Source organism: Acomys minous (genome assembly GCF_964271855.1).
Source record: "Acomys minous genome assembly, chromosome: 10".
Lineage (NCBI taxonomy): Eukaryota > Metazoa > Chordata > Mammalia > Rodentia > Muridae > Acomys > Acomys minous.
Genome location: NC_140491.1, coordinates 108,285,547 through 108,311,799, shown reverse-complemented (window position 1 = coordinate 108,311,799; position 26,253 = coordinate 108,285,547). Strand labels below are relative to the sequence as shown.

General features: G+C 46.6%; 1 protein-coding gene across 3 annotated transcripts in view; it reads left to right on the top strand.

Annotated features, from left to right (window-relative positions):
• The window catches only part of WIPF1 (WAS/WASL interacting protein family member 1), a 110,428-nt gene that overhangs the window by 33,502 nt on the left and 50,673 nt on the right, over positions 1-26,253 (top strand). The window contains exon 1 of one of the 3 annotated variants that reach the window (XM_084800081.1): positions 7,219-7,507. The exons of 1 other annotated variant lie outside the window; for it this stretch is intronic. The gene's annotated coding sequence lies outside the window, so the exon portion shown is untranslated. Of the gene's footprint in view, positions 1-7,218; positions 7,508-8,129; positions 8,246-26,253 lie in introns of those variants that run through there. One more of the 3 variants, XM_084800082.1, reaches the window with a different exon arrangement.

Genomic DNA, 26,253 nt, shown 5'->3' with positions numbered 1-26,253 from the left:
TAACCAAAGCAACAGGAAAAGAGCATTAAAGAACACAATAACAAAACCGTAAGGATATCAGTTCTGAGGAGCGATTCTCCTGGCGTAATCGGCAGGATTTCTTCTGCTGGAGCCTGGAGTAACCAGAACCCAGAACCCCAGCAGGAGCCGGAGCCCCGAAGCCTTCCCTTGAGCGGTTCTCTCTAGAAGCATCTCGAAGTGCAGCGATGAACAACCAAAACTATCTGAAGTCTCCAAAGGCCGCATCTCCAGTTCTAGGCTCATTTATATATCTCCTCCCAGAGTCTGTTCATGGAATCTTTTCAGCTGGCAACAATCAAGCTCCTGCACGAGGTGGTTGGTCTTCTAGTGGATTAACCTCACCTGTTCTCTCACAAGACCATTCCAATTTCACACTTGGAATCATAAAAAAAAAAAACACACACACACACACAGGCTTATCTCTCCTTCAAAAATTCCCTACCCATTAAGACTGACAGTGTTCACCATTTCTGCATTGCACTCACTGGTGCATTGCACTCAAGTTCTTTGAAGGTCACATCAGGTTTAAGGCTTGTTAAAAAAAAAAAAAAGTCCCTATGTTAAGGTGAGAAAACTGGGCCCCAAAAGAATGAACTAATTCACGCAACCAGTGAGTAATGGGCCTGCTGTTCGAATTGGTATGCAGATTTCGAGATCCTTCCATTTTGAGGAGATAAGAACCCATTTACTAATTCTACCTTATTCTGCTTGTTGTGAAAGAGAGGTAGAGATGAGCCAGATAATGACAAGGCTTATTTACTTATTTATTTATTTATTTATTTATTATTTTGGTTTTTTTGAGGCACAGTTTCTGTGATATCTTGGCTGCCTTGGACTCTTTTGTAGACCAGGCTGGCCTTGAACTCACAGAGATCCGCCTGCCTCTGTCTCCCAAGTTCTGGCATTCAAGGTGTGCGCCACCATGCCCTGCCCAAAGACAAGGTTTCAATCAATTAGACGTCCTCCCAGTTCCATGTTCAGTGTGGGACACACACACACACACACACACACACACACACACACACACACATATACACACACACACATACACACACACATACACACACACATACACACACACACATACACACACACACATACACACACACACACATACACACATACACACACATACACACACACATACACACACACATACACACACACATATACACACACACATATACACACACACATACACACACACACATACACACACATACACACACACATATACACACACACATACACACACACACATACACACACATATACACACACACATACACACACACATACACACACACACATACACATACACACACACACATACACACACACACATACACACACACACACACACATACACACACACATATACACACACACATACACACACACACACATACACACACATATACACACACACATACACACACACATACACACACACACATACACATACACACACACACACACATACACACACACACATACACACACACATACACACACACATACACACACACACACATACACACACACACATACACACACACACACACACACACACACACACACACACACACATTCTGAAAACTACCAAGGGACCTCTTATCATCCCAGATCACATTTAGCATCCTTTGATCACTTGTTCTGTCTACAAGAAAAGAGCAGGGCAAAGTAGCCTAAGTTCATGCTATTAAAGTGTGTGGGTCTGAGTTTGACGCCCCTGAGCCCACGTAAAAAGCCTAACATGACAAGCCTGTGATCCAAGCATTCAGAGATAAATGTCATCCACTTGGACACAGAGACACACGGAGGAGGGGAGGAGAGGAGGACGGGAGGAGGAGTGGAGGGGAGGAGGGAGAAGGAGAGACAGAGCATACGCGCAATTGAAGAAGACAGCTGATGTTAGTTTCCAGCTTACACACACACAGCAGCATATGAATACATGCATCTTGGTTCTTAGAACTGTCTTGGCTATCTCTAGAATTCTGTATTTATGGGGGTTCTTAACCTCATCCTGGATGATAGCAGGGCTTTTTAAAAATCACTAACAAGGCCGGGTGTGGTAGTGCACGCCTCTAATCCCAGCACTTGGGAGGCAGAGGCAGGTGGATTGCTGTGAGTTTGAGGCCAGCCTGGTCTTCAAAGCGAGTCCAGGACAGCCAAGGCTACACAGAGAAACCCTGTCTTGAAAAACAAAAAATAAAAAATAAAAATCACTAACAATGATAACTTTCATTCCTGAAATATTTTGCATTCTATAATTATTATCATTGAAACCCTCATATTTTCACAATTTACCTTTCTAATAGGGACTTTTGTTTGTTTGTTTTGTTTTTGGAGACAGGGTTTCTATGTGTAGCCCTGGCTGTCCTAGACTCGCGTTGTAGACCAGGCTGGCCTCGAACTCACAGCGATCCGCTTGCCTCTGCCTCCCGGAGTGCTGGGATTCCAGGCTTGCGCCACCACACCTGGCTCTAGCCAGTCTTTTTATGGACAAAGGAATTTGCCTTTTCCTTTCTGTCTTGATTCGCAGTGAAGATGAACGAACAGCTTGGGTTATCTGAAATCCAATTCGGTTATGTTGAAAAAGAGCTAACATGGTTTACGGCATCAGGCCCTGCTGCATGCCAAAGAGTGACCACGCTAGGCCTATGGCTCTGGCTTTGGGAGCAGATAGATGGGCCAGATAGTGACAATTCCAACTTCTGTTGCAGTACATCCACACAATGTCCCACTGTGCGGTGGGTGCACAGTCGAGAGAACTTTGTTGACCTTTCAACTTCCCTTTAGCTGCTCCAAGGGCTCACAGATCTGGTGCGTGCAGTCTTTTCGCATGAGTACTAAGGGGGCGGGCCTTTGTATGACGTAATGCCTCAAAAATCCCCCCAGGGTTTCTGAGGAGAAGCAGTTGCTCTCTGCTCTGTCCGGACAAGCTGACGTACCCTGCGAAGCACCCGCGAGTGCTTCTCAGTGCTCAGCTTCTTCCTCAGCTGCCCATAGAGGAACTCTGGGCTCCTTTCTCTCGGAGACTGAACAGCACGGGGACAGTTCATACATGCACTGGAAATGACACCAGATGTAGTTATAAACGCCGATATCAAATCCCAGCTTCGTCACTTATTTATGAGTTTGGTTTTGTTTTGTTTTTGTTTTCCCCCCAAACAGGGTTTCTCTGTGTAGCCCTGGATGTCCTGGACTCACTTTGTAGAACAGGGTGGCTTGGAACTCACTTACATCGATCTGCCTGCCTCTGCCTCCCAGAGTGCTGCTGGGTTTACAGGTGTGTGCCACCACACCTGGCTCCTTTGTGGGTGTTTTTGTGTGGGAGAGAGACCTTAAACCCTATTTTTACTTATGACACATGAATTTCAACATGTTTATGACTACAGTCTAAGAGTTTAACATGTGTATCTAATGTGGGATGACAGGATCAAGGGAGCTGGTGTGTCTGCCACCCATTTTTCCTTTCTTTGTGTTTTGAACAAGCAGAATTCTTTCTGTTGCTCTCTGCCTCGAAAATACACAGCTGATTGTTGTTAGGCACGGTTACCTGGCTGTGCTAGAGGACATCTGAACTTTTCCCTCCCACTCAGAGGCACCCTAGTGTCTGTTAGCCGTCTTTTCCCCACCCTAATCTTCTATTACCCTTCCCGGCCTTGAGAGCACTATTTCATTTTCTACATCCTCGCAGTCAACTCTTTTCCATGTGAGAACATGTTGCATCCCTCCAGTGCCTGCATTACTTTAGTTAATATGATGGTCTCTGGTTCCCTGCACACTGAAACAAGACCTCATCCTTAGCCGGGCGTGGTGGCGCATGCCTTTAATCCCAGCACTTAGGAGGCAGAGGCAGGTGGATTGCCATGAGTCCAAGGCCAGCCTGGTCTACAAAAGTGAGTCCAGGACAGCCAGGACTGCTATACAGAGAAACCTTGTCTCAAACAACAACAACAACAACAACAACAACAACAACAACAACAAAAGATTTCATCGTTTTGGCGGCTGACAATGCGGTGTATGTGTGAATTCCATATTGCCTTCTCTGGGTGGACAGCCTAGTTGACTACTGTGGGGTGAGCTATGATGGGCATGGGCAGAAGGAATCTCCTCAGCAGCGCATTGATGCCTCTCTTTAGTAATGGAATGTTGGCTCTTACTGGAATTTTATTTTTAGTTTTTTTGAGGAAACTCCATTGTGTTTTGCATAATGGTTGCACTAATTTACATGCCCACTAATGGCGTATGAAATTTCCCCTTTTTTGCATCCTCCGTGAGCATTTGTTACTTTTTGTTCGTCTGTCTGTGAGGTAATAGTCGTTCTAACTGGAGTTAGATGATATCACATTGTGGTTTTGATTTGCCATTTCCCTAGTGGTCTTGCAAGTTGGCTTCAGACTCATTGGGGGGAGGGGGGGGGACGCTGGGCAGTCTAGTGATTCTAAGTTTGGGTTCTTATATGTAAAAGAGAGATGATCATAGCTAATGCCCAGCATTGCAATGAGGACTAACATCTGTATGTAAAGCACTTAGCTGGGTGTCTCCCTGTGGTAGGGATCTGGTAAATGACTGGTGAATGTAGCTAGTGTGGCAGCGTGTCTTCCAGCCCCTTCTGGGTACCGGTGAGACAGTCAGGGAACCATCGGTACTTTAGCGCCTTTTACATGGGGATGAGACAGAGAGTAGTGTTATAACGTCCAGGTCCTGCCACAAAGAAAGGGAACAGTGGGCTCTGCCAGTCTGCAGGTGCCTGCTGCCGTGAGTGGCGAAGCAGAGGTAAGGGTCTTTACCCCCATCGCTGTCCCCACCACTGTCTGCAGGGCACGTGCTCCTCATCCACAAGGCCGGACTCCTCCAACCCGTGGCAGTGCCACCAGCTCCTCAGGCGTGGAGTGAAGAAGCAATCACTTAAGGAGCCAGAGAGCAAGGCCTGAAAAGAATTTTTTTTCCTGAGACAGGGTTTCCCTGTGTAGCCTTGGCTGTCCTGGACTCACTTTTTAGATGAGGCTGGCCTCAAACTCACAGCGATCCACCTGCCTCTGTCTCCCGAGTGCTGGGATTAAGGCGTGTGCCACCATGCCTGGCTTTTCAACCGCTCTAAAACATAAAATTAAGGTGCACATCCTTAATCCCAGCACTTGGGAGGCAGAGGCAGGTAGATCTAGGAGTTCAAGACCAGCTTGGTCTACTCAGTGAGTTCTAGGACAGCCAAAGCTACACAGAGAAAACCTGTCTTGAAAAACAAAAGAGCAAACCAAACCAACCAACCAACCAACCAACCAAATAAACTTCTAAAGATTGCAAGGTGAGGGAGATAGCTCAGGGGCTAAAGGCCTCATCCTCACCACACAAGCATGAGGCTTGGATTCCCCAGAACCCATGTAAATGCTTGTTGTGTGTGGCATCCACTTGTAATTCCCACTCTGAATGGAGATCCTCAGAGCCACCTGGCCAGTGAGATTAGTCACATTGGCAAGCTCTGCGATTAATTGAGAGGCCCTTCCCCAGTGCACAAGGTGAAAGAGCAATTGAAGATGCTTCTCAGTATTAACCTTGGATTTCTACATGTATGTGGACACATGTAACATGTGTGTACCTTGCACACACGTGCCCATACATATGAAAGCATACATACATACATACATACATACATACATATATATACACACACACACACATACACACCACACACACATGGAAATGGAAATTTTAAATCTTAAACATTTTTAAATTAAATCTTAAATTATTTTTTTAATTTAAAACTTAAAAGCAGAAGAAACATCTACACACGGAAGCCAGGATGAGTGTTTGAAGGCCTTTATTGATCCCACACAAGAACGTAGAGACCAACTTAGTGGAAAACAGAACTAGAAACTAAACTCAGAATGGGAGACTTCTAAATCTGTCACACGTTCGCATAGAGCCCTTACTGTTTTTCATCCACAAAGTTCTTTGCAATGTCTTATTCCAAGATGGCGAAGGAGTAGCTGAGTGTGTTGGCACACACCTTTAATCCCAGCACTAAAGAAGGCAGAGGCAGGTGGATAGCTGTGAGTTCAAAGCAAGTCCAGGACAGCTGGGCCTACACAGAGAAACCCAAGATGGTGAAGGGTTACCATTATTCGTATTGCAAAGCTACTGTGGTGTCTCTGGAGAGCAATCTTGGCTCAGCTGCCTGATCCAGATGTACAATTCAACCCCCAAAACAGCTGTCAGCTGTCAAGATTGGAAAACAGTTACTTGAGTTCCCAAAACCAGAGCTGTAATCATGTGGTGAGACTCTAGAGTCTGACTGTTGTCCACAGCACCCACTCAGGACTAGTTTCCTTACTGTGGAGTTCACGTGGTAGCCACACTGAGGCGTGCCATGGGAAATAGTTCTGACACTTGACACTTGTCTATGGTTACTTTGCTGAAATCCAAAACCAAGAATCTTTTAAAAAGCATTTTTGAAAAAAAAAAATATGCCGAGGTGGCCATAAAGAAATCATTTTGGGCTTTTTTTTTTTTCCAAAGAGTCAAGTTGAACAAATTGGAGAATATTCCCACAGGTCTAGGACATAGTTTTACTCCCACGTACCACTTCCTACATCCACAAGTTTCTGTGTGTTTGGACCCTCCTGAGAGCTGGGTTGATTATCAGAGGAAAAAGGATGGCCAGACAGGAGAGCTAGAAACGGCTCTGCCAGCCTTCTTCCCTGTCCAGGGCAAAGAGGGACACAGTTAGGCACCATCCCTTCCTTCCCTGACAGGCTGGCATCAAAGTGATTTCGTCCAGGGACGCTGACAACACAGTGGCTTTGTTTCCTAACCCACGAATTGGGGCACCGCGTCTGACAGCATTACTAAACAGCCTATATGAGCCAGAGCCTCGCGCAGGAAGTCCAGCCTGAGTGGCCGTGGTTACAGCAGGACCCAGAAGTGGGAGCCAAGACCTAGGCCTGTCCAGCTGGCAGGAGTGCGTCCCCTCGAGGACAGCGAGGACAGCGTGGAGGTGTCCTAGGAATGGCCCTATCAACTGCCTTTTCTTAGAAGTCTCCAGAGTGGGTATCAATAATAAAGACCAACTGCAGGAGAATGTCCAAAACCCAGTCCCCCCTTTACAGGTTGTGGAACCCCAGCTCTCGGCTGGAGAGCCTAGGGCAGTGGACTTTTCCACTCCCTGCTTCCCTCCGTCCCATAACACGGCATCTCCCTCCAGCCTTGTCGCCCCTTTACCTGTGCCCTGTGAACACCCAAAAGAAGTCAGGGAACCTCTGCAAGGAGATGGCCTTTTCTATAGGCTCAGGGCCACCGCGTGTGAAAAAGCAGCTGGCCCATGATCGTATCACATGCCTCTGAGCAGTTAGAGAGGCAGGCAGGAGAAGGTGCAGTGAGGAAGTGCAATGTCACATGCAGCTCACAGGAAGCTGGCCAGAAGATAGCCGGGGACTGCTGGAGCTCAGTCGGTTTCTTCAGGGGATCGAAAACAACACAGGTTAGTGCCTTTTTCTTTCTAACAAACCCTCCCGTGGTGGCTCTAAAATCCCCACCTGACTGACTCCCTTCCCTTGCACTGACTTTAAGTGTGTCTCCAATGAAAAGAAACAGCCCTGGCTTTGAATGTAAGCGCCTGTGTGAAGCTCAGGGAACCGCACACTGTTAGAGGAACAAACAGAGCCACTGTGGTGAAAATGAAATTCGCAGAATCGCTGGCTTCCTTGTTTAGAACTTCTCTTCCTTTAAAAAGAGTAAACTTCAGATGTTCCTTTAACGCGAAGTTATTTCGTGCGCTGCAGTTAATTAGCACAAATCTGAAACAGGACTGACTGATCAACTTGTGTCTGCAGACGCGTGGGGCTTCTGTGAGGTGTTGGAGAGGAAATACTGTGGCTTTAAAAAAAGAAAAACGTGTTTCAAGGCTATGTGCAAACGCTTCTTGTTTTATGGACTTTTCATCTCATCAGTCCTGCGAGTGCTTTGGCCTGCATTTCATGACAGAATAACTTTTCAGGCCCGTGCATTTTTTTTTTCTGCCCCCTCCCCCTTCCTTCCTTCCACTAGCTGTGGTGAGAGAGGAGGGGGGGGCAGCTTGAGTGTAGTTGGGGAAGTCCTCAGTTTGAAAGGCAACGCGACCTGCACTTTAGTCTGAGCACATTTGGGGAAGCCATGAGGCTTGGGGGTGACTAGAACCTTCTGTCCGCACTCTTGTGCCTCCAATGGTAAAGAAGACTGGGTGAGTCTAACATAATGTTGGAAAGGTGGGTAAAGGGTTGGGGGAGGAGTTCTCTGGATCATCCAGTCCACCCGGAACTGGCCATCTGAAGGCCACTGAGGGAACACTTCCATGAACAGCAAAGTCAACAGAAATTCTGACACGGCGATCGGCTGCTCCCAGATCTTTAAAGAGCAAGTCCAAGTCAAGAGAGGGAAAGAGGTCACTTCACGGGAGTGGCAAAGCATTACAAGAGCTGAATTAGCCAGGCAGGTTGTTTTGCTTTTTCTGGGGCTGGGGCTCAGTAGGTAGTGCACTCGGCTCGGGTGCACAGGGCCTGGCTTTGATTTTAACTGCAGCACCTCGTACACTGGGTGTGGTCATGCACAAGCCTGTAATCTCAGCATTCGGGAGGTGGAGGCAGGAGGATTGGGACCTTTAGGGTCCTCCTCTAAGTTACAGAGTGAGTTCAAAGCCAGTCAGAGCTACAAGAGACCTTGTCTAAAAACAAACAAGTACATATACAAATGAATAGCAACGGTGAGAGGAGACCAGGATCAGCTTCCTGTTTCCTCTCTTTCTTGGGTCTAGCTTGAGTGTCCTAACATGTCTGTACTGAGAAACAACAAGGGGTTGGCGGATTCATGTATTGTTTACATTCCAGTAGTGCAAACTAAAGCAGAGACTCACTGTCGGTTATGTGCTCGGATTGCGGCATACTTTTCTTTCTTTCTTTCTTTCTTTTTTTACTATCACGTTGTGCAAGGAAGTGGAGAGGAAGCTGATGTAAGGGAGGATTCTTTAAGCTGAGACCTGAGCCTCACTGCTGACGAGCATGACTTCAGTGGGTGGGACAGCGCAATCCCAACATCCCTGCCACTGGGGCCTCTGGCACAAATGCCTGATGGAGACGGTGACACGGGAACTGCAGTTAGTGGCATGGCTTCCTGTTGCATGCTTCCTTAGAGCAGCAGGGAGGGGCCCGAGGCTTCGCGATGGCTGGGCATCCTTTGGAGGAGCACTTCTTTTACTTCTGTTTTGCTTCGTAAAGTTTGTCAGGGGGGCTTTGCTGTTCAGGGAGTTTCATATTATGCTAATCCGCTGTTCATAGCAGAAAAGGCCTTTTTATTTTGTCAACATGCTTTCCAGATGGATGCTTCCCGATGTCTTTTTTCGTGTGTGCATCGTTCCAAAAGCTGTTTCCATCTCTTCCTCTCTCCTTAGGCATCTCTTGACCCTCTTTCCCAGCTTTCTGTTTCCACTGTGTTTGAGATGCCAGAAAAAGTTCATGAAGGAACGGTGCTTCTTCTTCTTCTTCTTCTTCTTCTTCTTCTTCTTCTTCTTCTTCTTCTTCTTCTTCTTCTTCTTCTTTAATATTTATTTAAGTATACAGTGTTTTACCTTCATATATGCCTGCAGGCCAGAAGAGGGTAGCAGATCTCACTATAGATGGTTATGAGCCACCATGTGGTTGCTGGGAATTGAACTCAGAACCTTTGGAAGAGCAGGTGGTGTTCTTAACCTCTGAGCCATCTCTCCAGCCCCGAACGGTGCTTCTTATACCCCATCCTGACCTCTGGGCTAGAAGGGGTCTGAAAGAAAGGTGGATCCAGGCTGCCAGATGGCGGGTCATGCTGGGCGGGACAGCACTAGTGATTTTTTAGCTAGGCAGTACTGCCAAGCTAATCAGAGTTCAGCTTGAAGGGGAAAAGAGATGAGTTGTCATCTTAAAGCCGGAGAGAAAAAAATGGCGAACTTTATGAGATTCGGTACGGACCTGTTATGTTACGGATGCTCTAAAGAAGAAAAGGAGAAGGGTGCACAACCTTCTCCCCCCCCCCCCACCCCAGATCCTGACACATACAGCATCCTCCTCCCCACCCCCACCCCCGCGAATTTCCTGTGGTATGAGAGTGAGTAGCACCGTGAGTCAATATCCACAACCGTTTGAGTGGGTACCCCTACACCTACCAACTTTGTGATTCTCTGTGCTCGTAAGAAGTTACTGCTTTTGAGACCAGCTAGCTAGATACTTATCTGAGCGTCTGTTTCGTGTCTGCAGTGACTTTGGCTCCTCTGCACTTGTATTCACCCCTGCACTTCAGTAGGTGTTTTACAGGAACATGTATTAGTACATGGTTTAATGATACTTTTTGTCACTGTGAGAGAATTTCGGGCATGGGCTTACGTAGTGGAGAAATAATTTGTTTTTGTTCACAGTTGCAAAGGTTTCAACCTTCTAGTTGGCTGGCTCCTATAATTGTGGCATGGCAGGACCTCTGTGGGGTAAAAGAGTGGCAGAGGGGGAAAAAATGCTCACCTCACCTCTTTCGTAGCCAGGAAGCCAAGAAAGAGACAGGAAAGGGGCTGGGAGTAAAGTATGTCTTCCTAGGTCACAGTCTTAGTGGCCTGCTACCGTAAGCTCCACCCCTGCTGTCTTCCATGATCCAGTAACGCCATCCTTTTATGAGTCCATCATGAAATTAATCCCTTGGTGAAGTCAGAGCCCTCATGATCCAGTCACATCTCAAGGGTCCCAGCTCTGAACCCTGCTGCAGTGGGAGCTAGGATTCTGGTGTGTGAACTGTGGGGAGCCCACCTCAGATCCAAGCTAGGACAGCTGGAAACCATAGTGTGGATTAGCAGAAAGCTGTAGAGGTATAGTATGGTAGGGCGTGTGTGTGTGTGTGTGTGTGTGTGTGTGTGTGTGTGTGTGTGTGTAAGGAATCCCTTAGGGACTTTATTTGCTCAGCTAGAAATTAGATGAACTGGGCATGGTGGTAGATATCTTTAATCCCAGCACTTGGGAGGCAGAGGCAGGCAGACCGCTGTGAGTTCGAGGCCAACCTGGTCTACAAAGCAAGTCCGGGACAGTCAAGGCTCCACAGAGAAACCCTGTCTCGAAAACCAAAACAAACAAACCAAAAAATGAGTCTTCTTTGATCTCTGGGCCAGTAGTGGGAAGATCTGGTCTTTTTTTAAAGGCATTAGAAATCTGTAGGAAGATTCTGACTTTGGAGGACTGGGCGTGGTCCAGCAGAGGGGCTGTCCCGTATTTCACCAACTTGCTATGCCGAAAGCTGTCCAGCGGGAGCTGTAAAGGGATGAGAAGTGATGCTCCAGCTCAGCTTCCCTTCGCAGTGGGACCTCTCAGGAAAATAACACAAATTCCACAACTCATTGAAAGGAACATACTTGATGAACTGCCACCAGGATTTCTCCCAAAACCTCTCCCACAGAGCGCTGTGTCTTCCTGTCTTCATCTTTTCCTCTCCGTTTCTTTCTTCTCCCCAAAGCCTCCTCTGCTACGGCGTGCCTGTCACCTTCTCAAGGCTCAAGCCAGAACTCTCATGTGTAGATGGTGTGTTTTCTTATGTAGCCGTTCAACCCAGAACATTTAACAAATCCCTCTGTGAAAGGAGAACAAAGTGATGTTGGTGAGCATAGCTACCAGAGTTAAAATATTGGAGAGGCCGCGCCCATGCGAAATAACTTGGAAAAAGTAATTAGTGTAAGATACATCCTGACGAATCAGCAAGCGTCAACAGTTCCTTCAATTTTTATTTTCTTTTAAGGATTTATAAGAAAAGAGTGGTAAGAGAAGACTTGAAAAAGCCAGAGGTAATTTGCCCCTAAAAGACACAAATGTCAGGTTTTTGAAAAACTGTTTTTCCCTTTTCCCTTCCTCAGTGCCAGGAACATCTGGCTTTGAGGAAAGTTTAGGAAAGAGGCTTACAGATGTTCTTGTCATTAAAACTTAAGGAAGTGAGTAGAAAATAGACTTTTTTTTTTTAAAGAAAAAGAAGAAACTTTAGGAGACTCCCACACCCAGTTTTTAAAATTTGAAAGCAAAGACCCAGCAAGGACAAGTGACTTTCCAGCGGTTAGAACAGCTCTGTCGTGGTACTCAGGCCTAGGACAAGGCTCCTGATCCCAGCACTGGTCACTGCACAAAGGAATAATGTTGAGGTGCCCCCAAAACTTAGAGGAGTCTGGATACAGATGCCTCTGTGAGAGCTAGAGACCTGACGCATGCATGGTGGTGGGGTAGACCAAGAGGTTAAGGGTTTGGCAAAGTAACCTCTGCTTGCTGCTATTCCCTTATACATCCTCCTGAAAGACAACAACACACCTGTAATCTTGTGGGAAGAAACCTTATCCAGCTGACCCAGACAAAACGTGTGTCCAGTGACCTGGTCCCCAAGAAGAAGAGGAATAGCCAGTCATGGACCAAGGATAGGATGGGAAAATAGACCGAACCTTGTAGATACAGATGTGGGTCGAAAACTATGGCTGAAATCTGTTGGGAAGTACGGGTGAGAAGGGTTTGCTGGCTTGGATGAAGCCAGCCTCAGGAGAGACAGCCACCTTTAGCATTGATTCTAAGGCTGCCCGTCCACCTTCAGAAGCCTGAAGCAAACTCCAGTATCTCAGGATGGGATAACCTGGACAGTAGGCATGGTGTCTTTTGTACGTTCTCCTTGTGAATTTTAGCGAGGGCCAGCCATCCTGCGTCAGGGGCTTTGGGGCCTCTTCGGTGAGAGCTGAATTGGAAGGCGTTGCTCACCTGCCTCTAAACCAAGTCCCATTTGCACTCATACTTGTCTTTCCACACACTCCTAACACCGTTCACGCATCTAGCCCTAGAAGGCATGAGGACAGGCTGACCAGGGAAACCTGTCTGTTGAGCTTCCTTGGCCTCTCTAGGCGGCATTCCTCCTCTAGGGTGTGGGGCTGGGAATCCTGCTGGACCGAGGAGGGTCTTCTGGCTACTGAAGGCAAGAGGCAAGAGCCCCTTCGTGGCTTCTTCCAAGACAAAATGGCTGGGCAAGGTTAGATGTTTCATGAGCCACCTGGGGGAAATCGTAGCTTCTGGGGCCTGCCTTGGTCAGAACTGCAGAGGAAAACCAAAAGGCGAGCGTTTTCAGAGCGCTGCCACTCTTTGAAGTCCTTCTTGGGCATGCGCAGCCTCTTCTCAGTGTCCTGTTTCCTGCTCTGCTCCGAAGCATCGAGAGCCAGCTGGAGAGATGGCTTAGTGCAGGAGAGCACTGGCTGCTCTCCAGAGGACCCAGACTTGATACCAGCACCCACACAGCTCCCAACGGTCTGTAAACTCCAGCCCCAGGCCATCCGGCACCCTCTGTTAACCTCTGTAGGCGACAGATACACAAAATATATACACGCAGGCAAAAACAAAACAAAACAAAACCCTCTAAACATAAAATAAATAAAACAAAATACTACAAGCATCATATGTGTGTGTGTTGTGGGGGATGCTCAGAGTCACGGATGAATGTTTCTCCCAGTTGTTCTTCCCCAGCACTGATTCAGGGAGACTGGCCAGCTGCTAAGCCCTAAGCATCCTTCTGTCTTCAGCTGCTGCAGCCCTGAGGTTACAGGCGTGAACCGCCATCCCAGGCAGTTCTCAGGAACAAATGCTTTGCCGACTGGGCCATCTCCTCATCTTCTCTACAAGCATTATAAGAAAACAGGACACATGAAGGTTCTGCCGTTAAAACTCACAAGGCCAGCCGGGCGTGGTGGCGCCACGCCTTTAATCCCAGCATTTGGGAGGCAGAGGCAGGCGGATCTTTGTGAGTTCCAGGCCAGCCTGGTCTTACAAAGCGAGTCCAGGTCAGCCAAGGCTATGTGGAGAAACCCTGTCTCAAAAAACTGAAGGAAAAAAACAAAGAACGACAACAACAACAACAAAAAACCCTCACAAGGCCGTTTTAGATCCTGGATTTTATTACATAGTTATGTTTATTTTCTGCTTGCATTTGGTTCACTTTTCCTTCCTCCCCCCTTCCTTCCTTTCTTGACATTTCCTCTTAATTCAGAAACATGTATTGATCACCTTCCATGTAGACTTCTAGTTGACTTCTAGTTGAAGTCCACAGACCATGAGCAATATACCTGAGAAACATCATGATTTTTGTTCATTGTTTTTTGAAACAGGGTCACTGTAGTGGATGTAAACATGTTTTTGTTTTGATCCCAAGTGTGGGATGGGGAACAGACTTGTGAGAGAACAGGTGATGTTTATCCACTAGAAGACGAACCACCTCGTGAGGGGGCTGAAACACATCTCAGTACAGACTCTGAGAGGATATATACATATATGTATATGAGCCCAAAACAGGAGGCTAGGACTTTTTGGGTCTTGGTATCCTTTGGCTGTTCATCGCTCCACTTCGAGACACTCCTAGAGAGAACTGCTCGAGAGAACGCTTCGAGGCTCAGGGTTAGGGCTGCTGTTCCAGGTTCCAGCAGCAACTTTGGTTGACTTGCTGGTCTGCTGAAATCCTGTGGACTACGTACGCCGGGGAATTGCTCCCAGGAACTGAGTCCAAAAAGGTCTACTTCTCCTGTTCCTGTTAACCTCTTTTCTCTCCTATCTAAGGTAGGTGGGTTGGAAGGGAGCTATAAGCATTAAAGAACCTCATATAAAGTAGGTTCAGAAAAAGTCGAAACCTATATGTCACTCTGTATCTCAGGCTTGTCTCAAATTCACCATTTTCCTGTCTCAGCTTTCCTTGTTATGGGGATTACAGGCATCACCGTACTCAGTTGTGTTAATGTACACTCTTAGAAGGTTAGAAATTGCTTTAAAAAAAAAAAAAAGTAAACCAGAAAAGGAAGTAAAGGGGCGCTGTGGTAGGCATGTGGATTTACGTACGTTTGATGGGTCGTGAAGATTAGGTCCTGAGAAGCCAGAACAATCTTGGAAGGAGTATGAGAAATTGCCATGCAAGTCCATGGGACAAAGCATAGGACAGAGAGGCAGGCGCGTGGCCTGCATGCTCAGGGGATAACCAGGAACCAGTGTGACTCAGTCAGAGGAAAGGAGGAAACAGGTGTTGGGAGCAAAGTGCTGTAGGTCCTATAGGCCAGCAGGGAGAGAGAGAGAGAGAGAGAGAGAGAGAGAGAGAGAGAGAGAGAGAGAGAGAGAGAGAGAGAGAGAGAGAGAAGAGAGAGAGAGAAGTTAAGCACCCTGTGTGTTACAGCACTGAGAGAGGAAGCTGCCACAGGCTAGGGCCGGCAGCAGCAGGGGTGAGGTGTACAGCCTGGGCATTTTGAAGGCAGAAACAATAAGAGCAGCTGGAGAAAAGTGAAGAGCGCCTGAGTTTTGCTCCCAGTGCTCATGTCATGTGGCTCAACAGCTGCCTGTAACCCCAACTATGGGAGACCCAAAGCTCTCTCTGGCCTTTTCGGCCTCTGCTCTGACATGTATGTACCTACACACGTACACCTGGTTAAAAGTAGAATCTAAAAAATTTCAGTAAGATTAACCGTTGACTTGAATAATATCTGGAGTAGAGAGGAGTCAAAGAAAGTTCCTAGAGTTTTTGCCAAAGCACATGAAAAGTTGGAAACGCCATCAAAAAGAAATAAAGACAGTAGGCTGTGTGGCTGTAGGGGAGAGGAGATGTCAAGAGTTTAGGCTTTATTGGGTTTGAGATACCTGTTGGAGGTCCATGTGGAGAGCTGGGTATATATGTTGGTACCCAAAAGAGGGTTCTAAAAGAAACTGATCTTTCTCAATGGTCTCAGTGGCACAGTGTCACCCTGAGTTAGCCTGTAACCCACCAAGTGCTAGCAGCAGAGGTGGGGGGAAGGGTCTCGTGCATCGTATGATTTCTGAGAGTGAATTCAGAGAGACAGTGCTCTGGGGAAGGAGTGGGAAGAAGGCGTGATTCTTGTCTCAAGCGGTTTTTGTTTTTGTTTTTAACTCCTTAATTGTCAATTGATTCTATAGTTCTTGATTTAAGAAACAACACCGGCAAACCCAATGACTGATCAAGTCCAGCCCTCCTTTGCTGGTGTAGAAACAATAGAGAGAAATGCCATTAAGGGCTGAGGCTTTTACATCTATGTAAATGCTATATTGAAGATAATTTGGGGTTGCATTTATCACAGACATTGTATAGTTCCAGAATTTTAAGGACGTAATCATAAAATTATTTTCCTATGGAAAAGGTGTTATATCATATCACCCGGGAAGATCTGAGTTCTCGTGGGTAAATTCTGAGCCCATGCAAAACTGTTCACTTACATTTGGACATTTAAAGTCACTTTTTTGTCTTTGTTTTTTAAACTAGCTTGTGTGAAGCCCAGTGTGTGTTGTGTGTGTGTGTGTGTGTGTGTGTGTGTGTGTGTGTGTGTGTGTGTGTGTGTACCAATACTCCTAGCACTTGGGAGGTGATGCCAGAAAGATTGTGAGCCAGCTTATCCCAACAAACAAACAAACAAGCTCCAGTTTATATGGACAAAAACCAACGATTTGAAATTAATGCTTAATTAGTACACTACAAGGACCTTGACATTTCTTCATTGAAACAGACCAAGTTCTAAACTCTTGCTGCTGCTCTCAAATGCCAAGAGAACATCTGTAAAGTCTGTCTGTAAATTATCGCCTTAGACCTTCAACCTGCATAAAAGGCAGGTGCTCTGTGAGGTTTGTTTACTGAGGTGAAAATTGCCTCAGGGAGGAAGTGACTTGACTGAATTCCACCCAGTGTGTTCAGACTTCTCCCCTCTCCACTTCCCAGAAGCACAAAGTAAAACAAAATTGGAGCATTTCAGTAGTTCAAAAAAGCGTGTTGCAATTGTACATGTGTGTCCAGTGGCTGAATGATCTTTAAGATAAACCTAAAATAACATTGCCGGTAGGTGGGTTGATCCATAAAGAGCGTGTTTTCCTGGTCCTCTGCCCCACACAGTGATGGATGTGGTGCTAACTGCAGGCTAGAAGCTGGTCAGTCAGACCCACAGAACACCTGGCCTCTCTCCACAAAAGCCTCTTTAGTCTTACTTGATCCAGCAGCAGTGGCCCGGTTTGTGTACTTAAACAAATGGGGATACTGTCAGGCAAATGCCCCAGAGATCTGAGTGAGAGGTTCTGCAGACCTTGGAAGTAGTCCAGGACCCGGAGGCTCTGTCCTCAGTGCAGGGCACCAGGAGGAAAGCTGGACCCCATCCCCCCAATGCAGGCCAGAGTACTATAGGGAACCAGGCCAGCTCCATAGCAGCACCCTCCCAAGGGGACATCAGGAGGAGCAGCGCTCTCCACAGTTGGCATTTGTTCTTCTTTGCCCTGACGCAGAGGTGCTGCAAAGCCAAGTAGTGAATTGTCCTCATCTTCTGGTGCCTGAGCGGACTGCGGAGTCCCCCAAGACGTCTGTAACTCCACAGCTGAAAAACTAGTGCCAAGCACCACTCTGGGACCAAGTTCCAGCACTAGGCACTGTCTAGTTATCAAACATGTTGTGTGTGGCCTCTGCCCTACCCTGAGAAAGATGAAAACTAAGCACTTTTGTGAGCAGGAGACGAGACATCTCCACTGAGGTCCAGACTGGCAAAACAACAGAAACCTGCAATCGTATCTCTAGCTGACTGGTTCTGTGGCGCCATCTCTTCCATAGCAGCCCAGGCTGTTCCACACCGGCTGGGAGAGTGGTTACAGCTGTTGTGACTATGAAGTTTACCGAGGTGAAGCTCCTCCCAGAGGCATAATTTAGATTCCTGTGTTTAGTGGCCCTAGTTTTTTAAAAGACTAGAATTCAGCAGGAAAACAGTTATCTCCCACTGTACTTGTTTTCAGCTTTTCATTTTAAAAAGTGGTTACTCAAACCAGGGCTTGTTTGCTCACTGAAGACCACTTGCCCAGAGTAGGTAAAGGCTCCCTACAAACAAAGGCCCCCTCCACGACACCCCCCCACCTCCCCACCCCCCCACCCCCCCCACCCCCCGTCGTACTTGCCTACAGGGCACGGACATGCCTTTTGCATCTACAAGGGAGGCTCTCAAAGTTGGATATATTTCTGGGTGTACAACGAACCCACATTTCTTAAAAAAAAAAAAAAAAAAGAGATCTCTCATAAACTTAGTAAACCCAAATGGTGGATCTCAGAGACGTATGAAAAATCTTTGTGCCTGTTCCCAAAGACCCAACTAGCTTTTAGATGGTGTAAAAGACACTGTTTATACGTAGGCACTTACTACTCTTGCAGAGGACCCAGGTTTGGTTCCCAGCATCCACATGGTGGCTTACCATTGTCTGTAACTCCAGTTTTAGGGGAATCCGATGGCTTCTTCTTCCATGAACAGCAGGCATGCATGTGGCGCACAGATATTCATGCAGGCACAACACTCATACACATAAAATAAAAATTAAAAACGGCTAAAAAGAAAGTACTGCCTCTCTGTCTTTACCAGCTCCTCCAAGGAATTTTGCATTCCCTGTTAGTGTGAGTGCAGCCAGCAAACTGTAGTGGAACTGGGGGCCCAGGTGACATCATCTTCTACAGAAAACTGTTAATGTTTTATGTCACCAGGTAGCAGGCAGCTTATCAGACAGTGTCAGGTGATGCAAACCCTTGAAAGTCAAGCTCTTATATAAAACCCCCCATTCAGATCCACCATGGGATAGCAAGTGTTTGTTGGTGTAGCTACCCTGCCTGCGGAGTGAGTTTAATGATTCACTTTGATGAGGCACAAAAGAGAGGACACAGTGCCCTTCGGAGATCAGGTTATAGACTTCCGCTTCCGTCTTGGGGGCTTTTCCTCACTGTCAGTCACTCTGAAAAAAAGCCAGCCACGATGTCATGAACACCTGTCCTATAGTGAGAAGTAAATGCCACTGAGCCAAGGGAGGCATTTTGCCACCAGCTGGGGGAGAGACAGGGGTTGGGACAGGGTGGGTGGAGACCAAATCCTGACATGGACGTAAGCTTGGAAGCATTTCCTCCCTCAGTCAAACTTTCAAATGAGATTGCAAAATATTTTTTTAAAAAAATCAAGTGAGATTGCAGCCCCAGCTGATACCTTGGCTGCCATCTTGTGATACTCAGCCAGAGGTGCACAGCTAGGCTGTGTGAGACAGGTCCCTGCCCCATGGTCTCTGTGCTGTACGGCAATGATTTGGTTTAAGTGTTCAGTTCTGGGGTAATTTACTGCAACAGTAGATTGATTGGTGAGTATTATAATTGCAGACATCTCTATATATTGTTTATGCCCATTTCCACTTTGAAATGTAGAACGTGATAGGCTGATCTTCTTATTTAATACATAAGGAAAAACATATACTAATGGATAAATAATCTGTTTTAAACCATTTGGATGCTATGAAACTCCACCACTGAAATTTCTCAGTTCTTAAAGTCTTCAGGGCTTATGGATAACTCAAGTTAAAAAAACAATCAGCAAACAAGAAGAAATATTAGGAGGGCATTGGTGGGTGTTGCAGCTGTTTCTGTCCTATGAGATTTATTGATAGATGCTGAATTTTCCAAACTCATCAACTCTGAAAACTCTGAAAGATTAATAGGAAGATGGTAGTTCTCTTGTGTGTTCTCACATGTGGCGGGGCTTCCGTGTTTAAGAGCTGGTAGGAGCAAGTGCTGGTCAGCCAGACAAATGCTGGACTGAGTAACAAGCAGTGGGTACTAGTGTCATGACGCGATGTGGGAGGGTAGACACATGGGAGTCAGGATGTGCGCCCCTCCAAACTCTGCTACTGTAAAGGAGGGCATCTGCCCAGGCTGCCCCCAACCCCCCCTCAGGACTGTGTGTCAGACCTCCCTGTTGGTCGTTTAGAAGATGATTTTTGAGAGCTATGGATAAACAGTTCTTTATTTAAATAATTATTAATTAAAATATGCTTTAGGGGAAAGAATATAATGCCACATGGAATTCAAGGCTGTGGCCCATACAAAGCGTGTGATCTCCTGTAGCCCAGGAGACAGGAGGATCAAGCATTCATCCTTAGCTGTATAAGACCCTGTCTCAAAACCAAACCGAGCTAGGCGTGGTGGCGCACTCCTGTAATCCCAGCACTTGGGAGGCAGAGGCAGGCGGATCTCTGTTAGTTCCAGGCCAGCCTGGTCTACAAAGCAAGTCCAGGACAGCTAAGGCTACACAGAGAAACCCTACCTTGAAAAACAACAAAACAAAACAAAAGGAAAAAATTATGTATATAGTTTTACATTTTCTTAGGATGGCACACAAATATGTACTTATATATCTTTAGAGTACAAAAAGAGTAAAAACATTAAGCTAATTATAGCTGCATATAACTTTATAAAGAGGATGACACAGTCTTGGAAATGCATTGTGGGTTAATTAATCATTGTGCTAACAGCACAGAATGCACTTAACACAGAATGTGACTGCACTAGGCACTATCTGACAGGCCCATCATTATCTCTTGGTCTTTTTGCTGGCTGCAGTGTCATTGTGTAATGCATGACTCTGTTATTTTGGTATTGTGAAATTGTCACAGAATTATGACTTTCACTGTCAATGTCTGAAGCTGGAAAATCACTGCCTTAAGAATTATCAAGAGGTTATACATGTATAAAAGTAAGAGGTAATCAGTAAATGGGCTGGAAAAATGGTTCAGTGGTTAAGAGCAAGTACTGTTCTTCTAGAGGACCTAAGTTCAAGTCTAAGCACCCACATCCAGCAGTTCACACCACAGACGGGTCCAACACTTTTTTTGGGGGGGGGGGTTTCGAGACAGGGTTTCTCTATGTAGCCTTGGCTGTCCTGGACTCGCTTTGTAGACCAGGCTGGCCTCAAACACACAGCGATCCGCCTGCCTCTGCCTCCCGAGTGCTGGGATTAAAGGCGTGCACCACCACGCCCGGCTGAGTCCAACACTTTTGTCCCCTTTGGGCACCTGTCTGTATCATGTTCACATACCTATACACACATAATTAAAAATAATAAAAATAAGCATTTTTTTTTTTAAAGAGAGAAAGCCAGTTGAAGGTTGTAGATCGGAGTTTAATGAGATTACATCATTACATCAGGGTGATTTGTAACCTGGGAGGCCCGTTTAGAGGGAAGGATTCCCTGTGCTTCCTGCCTCCCGAACTCCGGCCATGTATACACACTGCCCCCTTTGTCTTCTCTTATAGAGCAGAAGTGGGGGGTTGCGGGGGGTGGGCAGTGACTCGGGGACCAACAGGCTTCCCCGTTGTTCTCTCATCAACAAAATTCAATTCCATTTAATTTAATTCCACAAATTCCAAAGACCGAATGTCTTGTTGGTGCTGAGGCCATCCAAAGGGCAGTGTCTTGTTCTACAGACTCCAGTGTCGTGGCCGCACTGGGTGTGGCCGGGCCATTGTTGAGACAGGCTGTGCTAGAACAGAACAGACGCCTGGTGTTGAAGGCGTGGTACAAAGTAGAGAACGCTGGACATCTTTCATGGAAGGGAGGTCATGGTGCGGAGAGTGATTGAGAACAAAGTACGACAACCCCTCTGCATAAACTCCACGATGAAGCCTAAACCTAAAGCAACTTTTGGAAAGAAAATTTTACTCTAGTTTTAAAATATTTTCAAGCAGGGCCTGGTGGTGCATGCTTTTAATCCCAGCACTTGGGAGGCAAAGGCAGGTGGATCGCTGTGAGTTCGCGGTCAGCCTGGTCTACAAAGTGAGTCCAGGACAGCCAAGGCTACACAGAGAAACCCTGTCTTGAAAAGCCAAAAAATTTAAGAAATTAAAATATTTTTGATATCTTAGGTTACATAAAATATATACTTGAAATTGAACTTGTTTTGTATTGCCTTTTAAAAGATAGCTGTGAGAAGTTGCAAGTCGCAGATTGCCTGGCGTATGTTTCCCATGGACACTGCTGGTCTAACCTTTACCCACCTGCAGACAGCACAGAGCTCCCTCGTGTGGGAGGGTTGTGGCTGTAACCTGATGGCGCTTCTCTGTGCGTCTGTTTGTCTTTTCTGCTTCTAGCACAGCCTGTCTCAACATGACCTGGCCAAACAGATCTCTCAGTTTGTGATTACGTTGGTTTCTCGCACACACCCGGTAACTCACTGGATCTCAAGCTCCGTGTGCACAAATCCCTTGTGTCAAGGCTGGCCCCCACTCCCTTTTTTACAGTTCTCATCGATGGCTCCGCCATGTAATAGTTTCTGTCTTGTTCTTTCTTCTTTTTTAATTATTTGTTTTTATTTTGTGTACATTGGTATTTGGCCTGCGTGTGTGTCTGTGTAATGGTGTAGGATCCCCTGGTGCTGGAGTTACAGAAGGTTATAAGCTGCCATGTGGGTGCTGGGAATTGAACCAGGGGCCTCTGGAGGAGCAGCCAGCGGTCTTAACCACTGAGCCATTGCGCCAGTCCTGTTTTGCTATGGCTTACTGTTAAATATTGCTCAGGTACATCTCTTTTATATTTCTACCCCAATTGAGACAAGCAAAGCCAGTGTGGACCAGTACGGATAAGTCTCCTGTTTTCAAAGTTTCTAGTCCTTTCTCGCACTGCCGCCAGAGTGAACTTGAAAATGCCACGCTACCATTGCTTACATAGCTTCCATGGATTCACCAACAATTCTATGCAAGGCTCCAAATTCCTGAAACCTGCCTTCCCAGCTTCCTCCCCTTTTCCAGCTTCACCTTGCTCCAAGGCTTCTATCCCCAGGGCTACTGTGGTTAACCATCTGACAATGTTGACAGCAGCTGTTCCAATAGCCCTTTTCCTTCCTCCAGGGCTTCCTCTGCCTCCTCTAGGCATAGCTGCAGCTCCTCCGCCAAGTTGCTCTCCACTGCTCTGTAGCATCATCTCTGGCACTCCTCTGTAGCATCATCTCTGGCACTCAGTAGCATCATCTCTGGCACTCCTCTGTAGCATCATCTCTGGCACTCAGTAGCATCATCTCTGGCACTCCTCTGTAGCATCATCTCTGGCACTCCTCTGTAGCATCATCTCTGGCACTCCTCTGTAGCATCATCTCTGGCACTCAGTAGCATCATCTCTGGCACTCCTCTGTAGCATCATCTCTGGCACTCTGTAGCATCATCTCTGGCACTCCTCTGTAGCATCATCTCTGGCACTCTGTAGCATCATCTCTAGCACTCTGTAGCATGATCTCTAGCACTCTGTAGCATCATCTCTGGCACTCTGTAGCATCATCTCTGGCACTCTGTAGCATCATCTCTGGCACTCCTCTGTAGCATCATCTCTGACACTCTGTAGCATCATCTCTAGCACTCTGTAGCATCATCTCTAGCACTCTGTAGCATCATCTCTGGCACTCTGTAGCATCATCTCTGGCACTCTGTAGCATCATCTCTGGCACTCCTCTGTAGCATCATCTCTGGCACTCTGTAGCATCATCTCTGGCACTCTGTAGCATCATCTCTGACACTCTGTAGCATCATCTCTGGCACTCTGTAGCATCATCTCTGGCACTCTGTAGTATCATCTCTGGCACTCGGTAGCATCATCTCTGGCACTCAGTAGCATCTCTGGCACTCGGTAGCATCATCTCTGGCACTCCTCCGTAGCATCATCTCTGGCACTCTGTAGCATCATCTCTGACACTCTGTAGTATCATCTCTGGCACTCGGTAGCATCATCTTTGGCACTCAGTAGCATCTCTGGCACTCGGTAGCATCATCTCTGGCACTCGGTAGCATCTCTGGCAATCTGTAGTATCATCTCTGGCACTTGGTAGCATCTCTGGCACTCCTCTGTAGCATCATCACTACCCAGGCAAATGTGCTATGGTGTGCTCATGTGTCTTCTTGCCCACCTTCCTCCAGAGTGAGTCCCTCATTTCTTGTCTTGGTAATCTCTCCTTCTACCTAAGTGCTTCCCACAGGCACTGGCCGTCCTATACAGTCAGTAAGTGCAGGGCAGGTGAGAGGATTTTGGATAAATGCTGATTATTTTAATGGCACAAAGGAAAAAAAAACTTGGAGTTGAAATGTATGGGTCACTATTCTGACCCATTGAAGAAATCAAATTAGGGAAAGGATTTTACGAAAATGCAATCTTTTGTTTTAACAAAGGTATGCTGAGTGGAACATTCATTTTATGTGCCTGGAGGGAGGGAGGGAGGGAGGGAGGGAGGGAGGGTGTGCAGGCGTTCCCAGTGGGTCATTTGCATTAAGTACGTTTAAATGTTCAAACTCAGAACTCATATCTCTATGTCTGTCATTTGTTCTATAGCAAAATGCTACCTTTGCACAAGTTTGTATATAGGCATTTTTTCCCCAGACCTGGAACTTACTATGGTAAGTCCAGCTAGCCTCGAACTCACAGTGATCCTCCTGTCTCTGCCTCTTGAGTTCTGGGATTAAAAGTGTGTGTCGCCACACCCAGACTGTACAAGCATATCAGTGCCATCATAATTATAAGGGCAAAGAAAAAAAAATAACTAAATGAATGATAACAGGAGAATGTTAAATCTATGCTGTCATTTAAAATCACATTTTCCAAGAACATTTAGGAAGTATGAAAGAATAACAGAAGGGGGGCTGGAGATGGCTCCGTGGTTAAGTGCATCGGCTGCAGAGGACCCAGGTTTGGTTCCTAGCACCTACTTTGAGCGCTCACAATTGCCTGTAACTCCACTTGTAGTGTTTCTAACTCCCCCTTCTGGCCTCCATGGGTACTGCATACATGTAGTACACATAAATACATGCAGGCAAAAACAGTCATGTACATAAAACAGAAATAAGTATTTTTTTAAAAACGAGGGAGCTTTTGCCACAAGAGATTCTTCAGAGCCACATATATGAGCCACTTTAAAGTAGTTGAGATATTCATAAAGCCAGAGGCAAACACTCTCAAAAGTTATCAGTGAATATGGTGGCTAAAGCCTGTAATCACAGTATTTGGGAGAACAAGAGTTCAAGGCCGGCCTGAGCTAGATAACAGGCCCAAGGTTAGACTGGGCTTTCTAAGACCCTCTTTCAAAAAACAAAAGTTACCAATGTTCACTGCTTCCTGTCACCACTGTAAAATCTCTTTTTAACATGTATTAATATATTGTGCTCGAAACTATGAAGTCACAGGCATTTCTTCTGAGTGGGTAGAGGTGAAGATGGGAGGGTGTGACGCCTGGTGTCTGCTAACACCAACTCGCACTAACTGTTAGGGGCAGTGGAAATCCAGGATTGAATGCCACAGTAGGCCAGTGGAAGAAAGAGGTGGCTGTGTGTCTCACCTCAGGTGATAGCTTTCCAGGGCTCTTTAATGCTCGTGGGACCATCTTCAGGTGCATCTCTTTCAGAAAGAATCTGTCCAGCTTGAGCAGGACACTGGGCCACCCCTTAACCTCACACGGACCCCACACCCTAGAGAGAAAGGCCATCTGCAAAGTCTTTGGCACTGTGGCTGTTACCGTTTTGGTTTTGTATTGCAATGACAGGGTTTAGACCTAGGGCCTCACATATGCTGGGTGAGTGCCCTGCCACTGAGCTAAAACCTGAGCCTTTTATGTGAATTTTTAAAAGTTCCCTCTTAGGAGTTCAAGATACAACACATTGTTATACAAAGCCGGTGTTTGCAAAGCTAGGCGGTATGTGGTACACATCACTCATCAGGTCATGGGAGCGTTCCTTGAGAACATCAGCACTGGATGTGTGCTTCCTAGCACAGCGCGTCAGACCCGGCTCAACACAAAGCCTCCTGCCAACCAGAGCAGGGCTGAGGCAGCTCCTGGCACAAAGGAATCACAAACTGGTTCCTGAATTAATAAATATGTATATATAAATAAACTGCATAATGAGTAGAACCTAGAAAAATAGGGAGAAAAAAAACCCAGACTCAAGGCCAAATTTTTTTTTTTTAATTGAGGGGTTTTCTTATAAGAATGGGCAATAAAGGAGACAGGAAAGCCAGAAGCAGCAGTAAGGGATGTACTTCCTGTGTTGAAGCTGCCATGTAGGTTCATAGTCTTGCTATGTTCTTTGCCTCGTCTGTCCTTCGACTCCGTCATTATCACTGCCGCCGCCGCCGCCATCATCCTCATCGCCACCATCACGTTGTGAGACGTAGGTTGATGCTACGTGCCACGTTCAAAAGCACGTGGAGCAGCCAGGGTGCAGTAACCGTTGGGAATTGTGGTTCTGGGTGTTCACGTCATAAGGGTTGTTGCAGACTCGGATGCAGTTGGGTACCTAAAACCCCTCCAAGTGCCTACATCCCCGCAGCGCAGATGCTGTCCTCTCCTCTGCGTGCAGACTCGCTGCCGTGTCCTCCCCTTTCCTCGCCTC